General features: G+C 38.7%; 1 protein-coding gene across 2 annotated transcripts in view; it reads left to right on the top strand.

Annotated features, from left to right (window-relative positions):
* Positions 1-12,821, top strand: part of ZPLD1 (zona pellucida like domain containing 1) — a 157,439-nt gene that overhangs the window by 113,760 nt on the left and 30,858 nt on the right. The window contains exons 1-2 of one of the 2 annotated variants that reach the window (XM_026859868.1): positions 9,331-9,348; positions 9,473-9,586. The exons of the other annotated variant lie outside the window; for it this stretch is intronic. The gene's annotated coding sequence lies outside the window, so the exon portion shown is untranslated. Of the gene's footprint in view, positions 1-9,330; positions 9,349-9,472; positions 9,587-12,821 lie in introns of those variants that run through there. 2 annotated transcript variants of the gene reach the window in all.

Here is a 12,821-nt window from a genome sequence, read left to right as displayed (position 1 = left end):
TTTCATTTAGTATAGTAGCATTTACTTTGATCTGTGGCTATTGTACTTAGCAGGCAAGCCTGATATTTAGCCTACAATATCTTTCCATAATATACAGACTAATGAAGATCTGTAAGCATTAATTTCCTCAATGTTTTCTTCAGAAAATGAGTGTAAAATTTGGAACTGAACTTTCTAGCTCTTTGCACTGGTTTTGCATGCAGGCAAAAGATAAAAATTTAGGTCTCTAATCCTGTACCACTAGTATATTTTAATCTTTACCTGAGTTGGTGTTTTACAGCCACTCATAATGTAACAACAAAGACAAGACTAAATCATGAGTATTTCTGAGAATGATCGTTCGAAGTGCGAAGTAGTCATACCCGTTCAGACGTATCTGTTAAAGTCTGGGGATGGGCATGTTCAGCTAATGAACAGAGGAAGAAAGCTACAGCTTCTCTGTGTTTTCTTGATGCAGAACTTGGAGCAGGCTGTTTCTTGTGTGTGGTAGACTGTGCTATTAAAAATACTTGTTCAAACAATACAAGGAACAGAGAATGAGTAACAGGATTTATTGCAGGTTTGGGTTTGGTTTCTCCCCAAAGTCATGTAGTCCTCCATATCTGGTCTTATTTTGCCAGCTACTAAGGCAAGGATTCTCATCCTCGGTCTCCTCTGAAATGAGCAATTTGGAGAATATCTGACTTCTCCAGAGACATGACAGAATGGGTTAAAGAAAGAATATATGTGAAGACCAGATCCCCCAGCTTTGTAAGTCTATTTCTTTTGCTAGAGGAAAAAAAAAAAAAAAAGGATTTTTAAGCGATAATGAACTTTTGAGTGCAACACTAAATTAAAACAAACAAAAAACTTACACCCAACCTGTTCAGCTGCCCCAACCTTATACCATTTGTTAATTACTTCCTAGCAGAAGACAAATAGCTCCTAAAGGCAAACAACATTTCTTATTGAATTTTGCCGTGGCAAACAAAATAGCTCAATCAGAACACAACCAGTTCCTGCAATGAAGATAACTCCTAACAGGAGAAAATTTTACCTCCTACACAGTGAAGAAGTGAGGAGACAGAACATCAGACAATTAGTACCCAGTCAGTGTAAGTCACAAGAGCAGGGTGTAACCAAATAAGGCAAAAGCACTAGAGGGTAGAACAAGTGAGAAGGGGTTAGCATTGAATTTTCTACATATTGGTGTAAACTATAAATAAGATATATAAAGGAATGAAAAGAAAAACATGGACAGAGGTGTCTGACAGGACAGTTCCCTCAGATTCCAACCTTTCTCCTCCTGAAAAAATCCAGTTGGTCCTTTCAGCATAGGGCATTTCTGGATTGGTGATGTTGCGTGGGAGGAAGGGAAACCGAGCCTGTTTCACTGTAGCACAAATGTAGATGTGTATATTGCTTTTGTGTGCTGTCATAAAAGAAGAAATAAATGTAAACTTGAATGAAAAGGCCCCCCCCCCCCTTTTTTTTTTAAACTTCTGTTATGTCACTCTTGTGATGTATTGCGTAACAAATTTTGGATGCCCTCATAGAAACCTGCCTCTGCAGTAGCTCCTCTCTGTTAGTCTAGTGATCTGGCTACTTGACTAAGATGTAGAAGACCTATGTTTAATGTCCTTCTAGCCTGTGGACTTTATTTCAACTTTGTCCTGTTTCTCAAGACAGTGCTTTAGGCACTGATCCAGAGCATATGCTAAACTGAGTTTTCTTTCACTTGCTGTATTTGATATTATAGTCTTTGTAAGAACAGTTCAGGATGACTTGGTGGGGACAAAAACTGTTGTTGCTAAACCAGGAGTAGGTTTCCTCCTTTGACCTAATAGAGTGTTCCCCAAGGGGAGATGTGCTCCCTTGAACTGGAGGAGGGACCTTCATTCTGCTCTAAGTGCCCTAATGAGTTGCTGGGTATGGAGAGTAATGACAACAGTGACTGTGGGGCTGGTAAAACCACAATGGTGGCAGCAGGACCAGTTTTGTGATCAACTATTATGATTAGTCCTTTGCTATCTCTGTGAAGATGCCCAAGAGGTGAAGAAAAATGTTGGTTCAACTGTTCATGGAAATACTTTCCTTCTCAGCTTTGGTAGTGACCATGAATTATCCATCTTGAGTGGATAATTCATGACCTTTTTTCCTCATGCAAGCATTAAACTGGTAACTCCTCCTTGCATAGGTGGAGCCTGTTCTGGCAAATGCCTCTGGTGGGTGCCTGGGGCAGAAAGGTGTTCTCATGCTGGATGCTCATAAATGATCTGAAGACCAGTGAAAATCGATGCACCCTTGGCAAATTATGACTTGGGAGCTCATTATCTCTGTTTGAAACTCATTTTCCAGCCTACTGATTAAGCTTATAAAAGCACAGTTTTAATATGCCTCCTGCTCTGTTTTTAATTCCCTGGCTGACAGTAAAGAAAATTCTGACCAACTCTCAGAACAATTTATACTCTTCTTTTATCTTGATGGCATATTGATCCTGCTGAACATTCCTTCTGCAAAATAATGAACATGCATCTTAAAATCCAGTTCATAGAGGTTGTGTAGTGAGCTGCTTTTGTTCCTGGGAGCCATTTGCTTTTTTGTATTCTGATAGCAGGTACAACCTAGGAGGAATGGGTCAAGGCTCCTCTGTGGAAAAATCTTTCTGATCTCTGTCACTCTTTCTCTCTCCTTGATTAATGTTTCCTGACACATAAGGTCCTATTGTTCTGAAGTTTTAATTTCAGGTTAAATTATAGAAAATCATCATAGTAAGCAAAGCAGTGGCTGTATTTACCTAGGAGAAAGCTCATGGAAAGTGGTCTTAGAAATCTGTCTGTGGTGTGAATAAACATGGGAAGCTCTGTGTTTATTGCACTAGTTTTGTTTTTGCTTACTTTTTTTCTTGAACAAAAGTAGCTTTAAAAAAAAAAAAACCAAAGCCCCACAAAGACGACCCCCAAAAGAAGCTTGCAATGTAAACAAAGCTCTAAACACGAAAACCCTTTTTTACACCAAAGGAGCCAAGTTGGTTTGGAACATCGCTGGTGTATTAAAGTACATTAAACTACATCCTACCTTAGGCAGAGGTCACCTTCCTCCCTGGAGAAGCTGTGGGATGTGGGCAGTCTGCAGCAGTGCTCGCTCAGGCGGTCAGCCCTTTGCTTCAGTTCCCTTCGGGCTCTTACTGAATGCGAGCAGCAGCTTGGGACTCTCTACATGTAATTTTTCACCATTGTGAGCAGGGCCTGAGTCTCTGAAAAGGAAAGAAGGGCTTCAGGATTTATCCCCAGAATAATGGCAAATTCAAGCATATTTCTTTGCAATGCAAGCTAAACTACCTGTATTTTTCAAACTAATAATTATTGCCTCACTCACCCTACACTCTGGAGGCTAACAGGCTCCAAATCATATGAATGAGGTAATCTTTCAGCAACTTAACACTAAACTTGAGAACAGGTGAAATAAGGAAACCACTTAGAGGAAAATAACCTCTCTGTGATGGCCCTTTCTCAGAAATACAAGATTTGCTGTTCAGCACCAGCAAGTGTGTAGGGAACTAGCTGAATGGGAGAATCTGTCCACTCCTCTAAGTACTTAATGGGACACTTAGTTCCCTTTGCTAAAGAAAGGCTGGTGACATCTGCATTTAGTTGAAGAAGCTAATGGCAGAGGGAGACAAGGAGAGGTTATGCTGTAAAGCAAGAGGACCAGATTAATGTTTCTTTCAGGTCAAAACCATCCTCTCTCTCATCTGAAAAATCTGAAAAACCTTAGTAGAAGAAAAGCAGTTGAAGTATGAACTGATTAAGTATAATCTATTTGTTAAGGAATAGTGTCTGTGGGTTTGGCTAGGGGGTGGGAATGGGTTCAAAATGGAGTGTGTCTCCAGTTATACATAGGAGTGTGTAAAGTTTAGGATTCATCTAGTGTTAATAAAGTGTATGTATATTTGGAAATGGTGGCCTTAAAAACAAAGTTCATCTTGTGTTTGGACTGTGTAACTTCTATGACTGAAGATAAGATAGCAAGTGGTAACAAAGTGACTTTTTTTTTTTTTTAGATTTGGGGGAAAATAATTCTCTGTATAATCCAAGAGGAAATTTAATTCTTTAATTCCAGATTTATTTTCACAGTAGCTTGTTGGGTCTGTTATGAGCAACACAAAAATGCTTTTTCAGAACACCCCCAGGTGAGCTGAAGCTCATCTTTGGTACTAGATGTAGAGTCTACCAGAAGGGGCTTAAACATCTAAAACCAAAAAAGCAGACAAACTGCAAAACAAAGAGGAATTTTAAAGGAAGAATTGAGCTGGTTTAATGCTGTTCTAAAGCACTGGGAGAATATATATTTGTTGCCACCAAGCAGGCAGGTTTCCTTAAAGCCAGAGAAGCTGAAGTAGTCTTGTGTGTATTTTTAATCCAATTCACAAGTTGTTACCACAGCCATCTCTCATTCAAGTTTACCTCTGCTAATGCTGACGCATGTTGGTCCTTTGATGTATGTTGTGTGCTGGTATGACTAACAGGGATTTATATATCCCAGTTCTATGGTCTGTACCCAGATGAAACCGAGGCCAGGGTTATTTACAATCTGTTTGGGTCATGTTTTTGCCTTTGGTAAAAGTCTACATAAACTGAATTTGGGTTCTGTGTGATGTTTCAGTGCAAGTATAATTTCATGATCATTTTTCTCACTTGTGCTCCCTGTTCTGCTAACAGTTTGCATTAGAGAGATTTAAATTACAATTGCTTTGGCAAGATATAAAGTGAACTAGTGAGTTCTGAGGTTGAATACTGCTCAGTTATTTAAAACTAGTGCACATTTTCTCTAGATGCCAATAATGTAAATAGCCATGACAATTTTTAAACCATGTATTTGTGTGAGTATATTTGATTATAACTAGGAAGGAATTTTTCATGTAGTATTGATTTTTTTTTTTTTTTAAATATTTCTTTTCCTTGTGGCTGTAGCACACATTGAATAGGTATAGTAAGAATGATGTAAGTTGTTAATCTATATTATCTGGGTTCTGAATTAAATCCAATCTTTCAGAAAAGAAACTGGGTAGTAGAATGAATTGCTTATAGAAGGGGCTTAATGTGGTCTTAATACAGAGAAATGACTAGGAAAGCAAAAGTGTGGGGTTTTTAAATGCAGATAAATATAGGTACTAGAAACAGAAAGTAACTGGAGAAGGGGAGGGGAGTCTTTGGAGGCTTCCAAAATTTCATTGTTAGAAGAGCTGAAAACACTAGTGTAGGCCTGGTTGGAAGAGGCAGGTAAAAGGGGACGTAATAGCTGTATATGGATAACAGTAATGTCTAGAGAGGAAATGCATGAGATCCCTCCAAAACACAAGCTTATATATGCCAATATATGTCCCCAAAATTAGCCAACTTCTGTCAGGTTATTTTGTGGGAAAGGTTTGCTTGTTGTGTTTTATCAGTTGAGGTTGTGCTTTTAAGCATCCTTTGTTTTGCCTGAACTTTTTTGAAACATTTGGTGTTATGTTCTAGACAAGGCATGTGGCTAGATAAACTACTTGTCTAATCACGTATGACTCTGTTCCTAAACAATGAAATGTGCTGTGGTTGAATTGTTTCCTTAGAAGTCCATTTAGACTGCAGAATTCATTTCACGGACCCTCTGGCAATCACTGTACACCTTCAGAACTCATTCCCAAAAAGGCAGAGTCCCTCTTAAGAGAGCAAAGCATTTTACTTTTGAACTGAGCATGGGAATTTCATATGAGTTATAAAATTGAAGAATATTTTGGTTTAAAATAGTCTTATTTCTCCTCTGTGCTTCACAAAGCTAGCAATCTAGTAGAACTTTGTGGAATTTTTGTGAAGTTCTGATACTGTCTTAAATTTGGTAAAAGCAAGTCTAAGGGTATCTCCAGAGCTCTATACAAGAGGATAATAAAAACATAAGGAAATTTTTTTTTTTTTTTTTTTTTTTTTAATAAGAAGTTATAATTTCATGTGTTATATTTTTGAGACATGCAGATCTGGCAGACTCTGAAGTTATGTCATGGGCAAATTAGCAGTAGAATTTGTCTTGCATATAGACTGGTTATTAAATCTTTGGACTTGCCCTTTTATTTGGTATTTGTTCTCTTCTATTGAGTTTTTCTATCCTCTTGCAGCCACACTGTCTCCTCTCAGGTATTTAGCAGCAGCAAATTGTGGGTGAGTGGGGGCCTTCCAAATCCTAGAAGAAAGGGGAGAAGAAATGGTTTTGCTTATGCATTGTGTCTCTGTGTAAACAGAGGAAGCTCCTTAGATGCTAATTGCTAAAACTTGTAATCAGACTGTGTCCAAAACTCCTCTGAAATTAGTGTTTAGGAGAATCAGCTTGTCTGATCTCAAATAATACACTAAGTTGTGAGTCAGTCAGAGGAATTTGTGGGATGGAGACATTTTAAATTTGGAAATGAGCAAGAACTCTTTGAGTCATAATGAGGTACATTTGTAAAGCTCTGTATGTGATGTATTCATAATGCTGTGGTCTTATATTTGTTCTGGCAAGAATTGTTTGAAATTATACTGAAAGCTTCCAGAACTACTGAATATTATACAGAGTGAAAATAATTTCTTTATGAGTAAACTGTGTAAGATTAGAGAATCAAATATTTGGGGCCACATTCCTTCAAGGATTAATGGTGAAACACTCAGGTTTGGTTTATTTTTCCAGATTAATGAGTTCAGGGATTTATTTTTATTTTAAATGTAGAGAGTAGATAACACATTATATAGCAGTGGAATTACTGAATTCTCTATTATTTGTAGAGAACTTGAAATCGAATCTTGGCTTTTATGGGTGCATGTGGCATACCCTTCAGATCACTTATAAGTCCAGTGTGATAGCAGTGAAGTGCCTTTTTCTACTAAGTGCAGAAGTTTGTTGGTTGGTTGATTTGCTTTCTATAAATAAGAGCAATTAATTACTGATAGAACATGTTGGGGTGGTTTTCGCCCTTGCCCGTGGAGTTTTAGTAGACTGAGAGGGGAACCAGGTTGTGATAGCTGTTTGGAGTTAGGAACATCTAGCTAACTGTTCTTTCCTCAAGAACCATATGGTGAGGGGTATGTCAGCAATAATTTTCATAGGGGTACATGATGTGACCTGCTGGGATGAAGGCTGGTCTTGCTGATTACTAAGGGCTGTGATGCAGCAACTGTGAGCTGTGCTGCCCAGCCAGCTTTTAACCTGCTTCTGCTCACACATGCCAAGCTGCTCCTACAGCTTGTGGGGAGAGCAGGGTCTCCAGAAACCCAGAGCCACCACTCCTCTGTGCTGCTCAGGTGGCCAGCTTCTTGAGTGAGCCTTAGGTTATAAGGATCTGTCCTGCAAGCCTGGTGCTTTGTCTCCTTTATTTACTGAAAAGCCTAGTCTTCAGCAAGAGAAAGATGGGATGACAGCTGTGATGATGGGCCAGGATTTCATTGTGTGCATATCCCTGTGGAGGAAAGAAACCCAGGTGTTGCAGAAGCTGTACTTGCCACCAGTGGAAATGGAGAGAAATCGCACTAAGATGTTTTAAGATGATGTGATGTTTTTAATAATCTCACTTGAAGACCAAAAGGCAAGGGTTGACTTTTGATGTTATAAGTGTCTTAATAAAATAAATCAAGATTCCTATTTTGGAAACCTACTTAAGGTTAGGCCATGCTTTAAATACTCTTGTTTGTGAAACTAATATTATGATGAGATATTCCATTGTGGATTTGTGTGATGAGGTATCAAATCTGTCTAAACACTTGATGTGAAGTAAAAGACTGGAAAGTGTCATTGCTGCGTATCTCTTGGTTTATCTTTTTATTAGTTCAAGGCTGCCTTAGTCCAGACTATGTTACATTATTTGTATTATAAGGTTTGGATTTAGTTTTTGAGTCCTTACCCAGGCAAAGTAGCATTAATATTATAGGGTATGTGCCTGAATACAGGACTAGAAATTTGCAGAGGTAGAGAGCCCTTTGGTGCCTGACAAATTCAAAGTATTACTCTTCTAGTCTGGATCTTTTCTAGAGCAAAATTCCTGCTAGGAACAGCAAAAATTTTGTCTGTCTGATTAAGGGGTCAGCAAAGGGCTCTCCTTGCTGGGTCCAGAGTAGCCAGGTGGGGTCTGCCATTCCCTGGTGCAGAGCACAGGGTTTGGGTGTGCAGGGGCTACCCTCTTTCAGTGGTGGAAGGAAGGTAAATAAAACCTCCTCTAGCTCTGCTGGGAAATGAGGCCACTGATCTCCCACATGTGGAGGTGACTGGCAGAGGGTAGCTCAGGAAATGGCAGGGGAGCATCCCACTGCCTCTAGAGAAACTGAGAGCAGGCAGGGGACACGCAGATCCATGAGCCCTCTGGGGTTCCTCTAGGAGCTCCTTCACCAAGGCCTGTGCTTCTGTAGGATGCTTCAGTGTTAAAAGGGAAGTCTTCTTTCTTTTGCTAGTGTCCTGACATGAGGAGGAGCGGGGATCAGTGCATCGTGTTGCTGCCAGTTCTGCCATGGCTGCTCTTTGCGGCCTGCCTGGTTACTGTGAATGTGCATAGTGTGCTCTGTAGCACTTTGATGTTTAGGAAGAGCTGGCTGAAGTGAAAGCATGGCAGAGGTAGGTCTCATCTGTTCTAAAAACTGCCCTAAGCCCCAACAAATCCAGGCACCTCAAAGCTTTCTCTATGGTGCCAAAGCCTATAAACTACTGTTTTCTTTGGCCAAAGGTGTAACAAAAGGTTCCAGGGATAGATGGTTGCAACAGAAACTGAAAGAAGGGGGCGAAAGGAGGCAGGAGGAAGAAAAAACTAATGCAACAAAAGGAAGTTAAAGACCTCCCCCCACCCCCACCACTTTCCAAATCCCAGAGATAGGGGAGTAGATATTATGAAGCAGGTTTGGTTTCTAGCAGCTTGATCTTTGCCTTTGTGTGCACTTGGCTTTGTGTGCATTGATGTCCTGTTGGTAATTATCATTCTGTTGACACCTGTATTCATGATGACACCCCTATATCACATTTTCATCACAGCGTGAAATGTCGCTTTTTTTGCTTTTGTTTTGTTTAGTACTATGAATTTATCCCAGAATTGGAAAAAATAGACACTTCTCACAACACACAACGGGACATTGATAACATTGCAGCTTAGTTACTGATCCTATCTCAGTGCTTCCATCTTTCTCCTTCCTCCCACCCCTCTTTTTAAGCAGACAAGGTTTTCCCTCAACAAGCTGATGACAGAATAATTTCTCCAGGTTGATTGTTTGCCCCACATGATCCTCTGGAGATCTTCATACAAGTGGAGAGAAGCAGATCAAAAGGCTGCAAGAAAAGAAGAGGCAGAGGATTGAAAAAAGCCACCATAAAGATCCTGCTCAGGTTTCAGTCTGATGATGAACAGACTTGTAAAGTATTCTGAGACCTGTCAAATTTTCCCATCTAAAATCCAGACCTATTTTAAAAAGAATTTTCATAATGAGTGTCTCTTTTACCCCATCCGCAGGCTCAGAGTATTTTCTGAAAAAGTTCTGCAGGGCAGAGGAGTTGAACACTTGATCACATGCAGGAGCACAGGATAGATGGAGTACAGCTGACTCAACAGCTACAGGGGATTTGGGTAAGTGCCCACCATGTCAGCCAACTAGAATTAACAAAAATATTGGTTAATGTCATATTATTTGTTACTTTTTAAAGAAAATTCTTACTTTTATCATCTGTCAGACAAATTTAACCTCACTGGGAAATCTTAGTGGCAGTTTGTTGGGGAAGAAGTATGCAGGGAATGGCTAATGAAAACATAAATGCAAATTAGCATCCAACTGTGAAAAGAGGTGATTTGATGATTTTTTTTTTTTTTTTTTTTTCAACTTAGCTTTTACCTAAAGATACCCAGGCCAGACTCATGCTATTAATGTGAGGGGAGGAAGGTTATAAACCCCTTGCAGTGCTGAGGCTATCAATGTATGTCAAACCCACTCATGTTGCTTTCAGGAGGGAAACAATCAATTGCTTGAAGGAGACAATGTTATCCAACTTGTGGTGTCAGTCAGCCTGTTCCCACAATCATTGCATTGATGGAGGAAAATTTTGATAAGCGAGACTTCTTATCTGGTTCCACTGCAATCAAATGACATGGGTTTGCTCATTGGAAATTACATTGTCTCCGGTCACAAAGGTGACCGGACATGATAATTGCACTACCTTTGTTTATTTTTAAAGTAATAATAATGACAATATATTCTTGAATGAAGACGGGATTAGAAATCAGTTCTTTAGTTAAGCTGATGAACTGATACAGTCCAAATTGACATAGTTACTATAATTGCTTTGTGTACGGTGAGGGAAAACTTAATCATGGTCTAAAAGCAGCAGAAGATAGGAGTGTTGGCCCTGCTTGCATGCTCTTAATCAAAGAATGTTTTTACCAATGCATTACATTTTGTTCCAGCTAGGCCTTGAGCAGTACCCCTTAGGCTTGTTTTTAGAGGTTGGCTTGAAAATTACTTCAAACCTTGTTTTAAGTCCAAAATGGATATGAGAGGGACGAAACATGGTGAAAGAAGTGACCATAAGTGAATCTTTTCTATTTCACAATAGAAATAATTTTTGGTTTTCTTTTTAAGCATAAATCTAGGAACAGTGTAAATGCTCTCTGATTTCACAGCATTTATGAAATTTGTCTTATTACGTACTTTGTTTGACCAAGATATTAGCAGTGTTATTTACTGCAAATTTGTTTAACTTTTAAGGATTAGATAAGGCTGTACTGTACTGCAGCAGTACTCTACAACTTTACTGCTTAATTTCTGTTCCTAAAAGTAAGAAAATTGAAGTCATCATGGTGGCATAAACTGTTCCTGCTTTTTGTAAGGGAAGTCTTATTTTACTGGTAACTTTTCAAACTGCAAACAGATGGCTGCAGTATAATCTTCTTGCTAGTGACATCAAGCATTATTTAATGAAGATTTATATTTATATTGCTCTCCTCAAAAGCGTAAAAAAGAGTAATTAAGTAGAATGATACTCATTTAGATCTTTATCTGCCCATGTGACTGCAGGGCTCTGGGGGCAGGCAATAGGATTAAGAGCAACTCATCACTAGATCAGTGTGTTTGAATCCAGACCGTGGTTAGAGGCAACTGAAAGCTGTTAGCGAGTGATGACTCTTCAGTGGCCTATATCAAATGATTTGATAGTTGCTGTAAATTTGCTAGTTGATGGAACCCCCATAATGATCAGTGGTCTGAGAAGGCAATCTGTAGACTGAATGTGCATGTGTTGAGAATGTGTTTCAGCCTAGGAACAACCTCTTCGTTCCAGGATTTAGGAACACTCTTTGTACACTCCTCGTACAGGGGACTCGATGTGACTGTTGCTTTTGTATTTCAGTCCAAGATGATCCTGGTCTTGCTTTTAGTGTTTCAGTGATTTTCAGATTACAGAGTCTCCACTAAAAGTGAAAGAGGAACACAATGTAAGCCAGCTGCAGTAGAGCAAAATTGACCCTTTTGGGGGTATTGGATTAATTACCCAATGTCTTAAAACCACTGTAGTAGTGTTCATTACAGATACTTCTATATGTAATAGCCGGTTGCTGCATGGCTGGTGGTTATTTGATGGCTCTTGTTTTGTATTGGGCAGTTTTAACTGTTAACTATAGAATTTTTTCTTGTTTCTAATATTTTGTAGCCGAAGTGAGAAGTGGAAAATGTTTTTATTTTAAAGTGCAAGTCAGATATGCAGTGACTTTAGTAGGAAATCTGTCTGGTTCAGTACGTTTCATGTTGAATCCACCAAAGTTACACTGAAGAATCTAACTCTGAACAGACAAGATTAAAGGAATGCAGAGCTAAGTGCAAAAAGTCAAGTTATATGGATTTTAATGATTAAAAGGAGGTCTTGCTTTGTTGAGAATTTCCAGCTTTAGACTTAAATGGTCTTTTCAGATCACTGCAATAGTATCCAAATCTTATACTGAATTTCCTTTCCTTTTTCCTCAGGTCTGTTGCTGATGTCAAAGTTTTTCTGATGCAGTAGACAATATGAAGAGTGTGAAAGTGAGAGGAGAATTTGTCCAAAATTCTTTAATTCAGGCCCAAAGCTTTGACCATAAATCACTTTCTTCACACCTGTTTTCCTCTCAAATCTGCTCTCACTGACAACATTCTGCACTTCATATCTGCGTGAATGTCCTCTGGGAAACAGTGGTTAATTCATGCAGGTTGGAAGAACAGAATAGAAATTAATCTTTCCCATGAGGTTCAGGAGATATGATTTTGTGCATTTTTGTATCTGGAACTTTAAGCTGATTTGTGTTTTCACATTTTTATTGAGGAATCTGTGAACCATGGAGTTGGAAACATAATTTCAAATATAAACTTAAAAATTTTAGTTTATCAAATACATATTTAGGTACTTTCATTGTATGATATGATGGGCATGATTTGGAAAACACTAGCATTTTCCTTAGGTTAAAATAAATGTCTGGAAGAGTTTTGGCAGTATTTTCTGTGAAATGCAGGAAGAAGGATCTTAATATCTTACTGAACTAATCTTTGAGTCAGCAAAGCACGTATTCTGGCAGTATTTAAACTAAAATCCAACTTCAATCACTAAGCATAACTACAGTAAAAATAAGATGGAACAGGGTGGGGGGAAGCTAGTGCATTTGAAGAATATTAATATTTTATTAGTGGATATAGGAAAAGCTAGAATAACTCTGATATTTAGCACAGAATAGGTAAACAGTATATTGCATGACTTAAACAGCTGTAAGTGATTAAGTTTAAATAGATCTAGTAAGTCAGGATATCTGGCTTGTTCAGCAAATAGTTGTTTAGTTTTTTGTGCTT

The sequence above is a fragment of the Athene cunicularia genome (assembly GCF_003259725.1).
Source record: "Athene cunicularia isolate RWA chromosome 1 unlocalized genomic scaffold, athCun1 chr1_part1, whole genome shotgun sequence".
Taxonomy (NCBI): Eukaryota; Metazoa; Chordata; class Aves; order Strigiformes; family Strigidae; genus Athene; species Athene cunicularia.
Note: the sequence above shows the minus strand (reverse complement) of the source record. Positions and strands in the feature narration are given on the sequence as shown.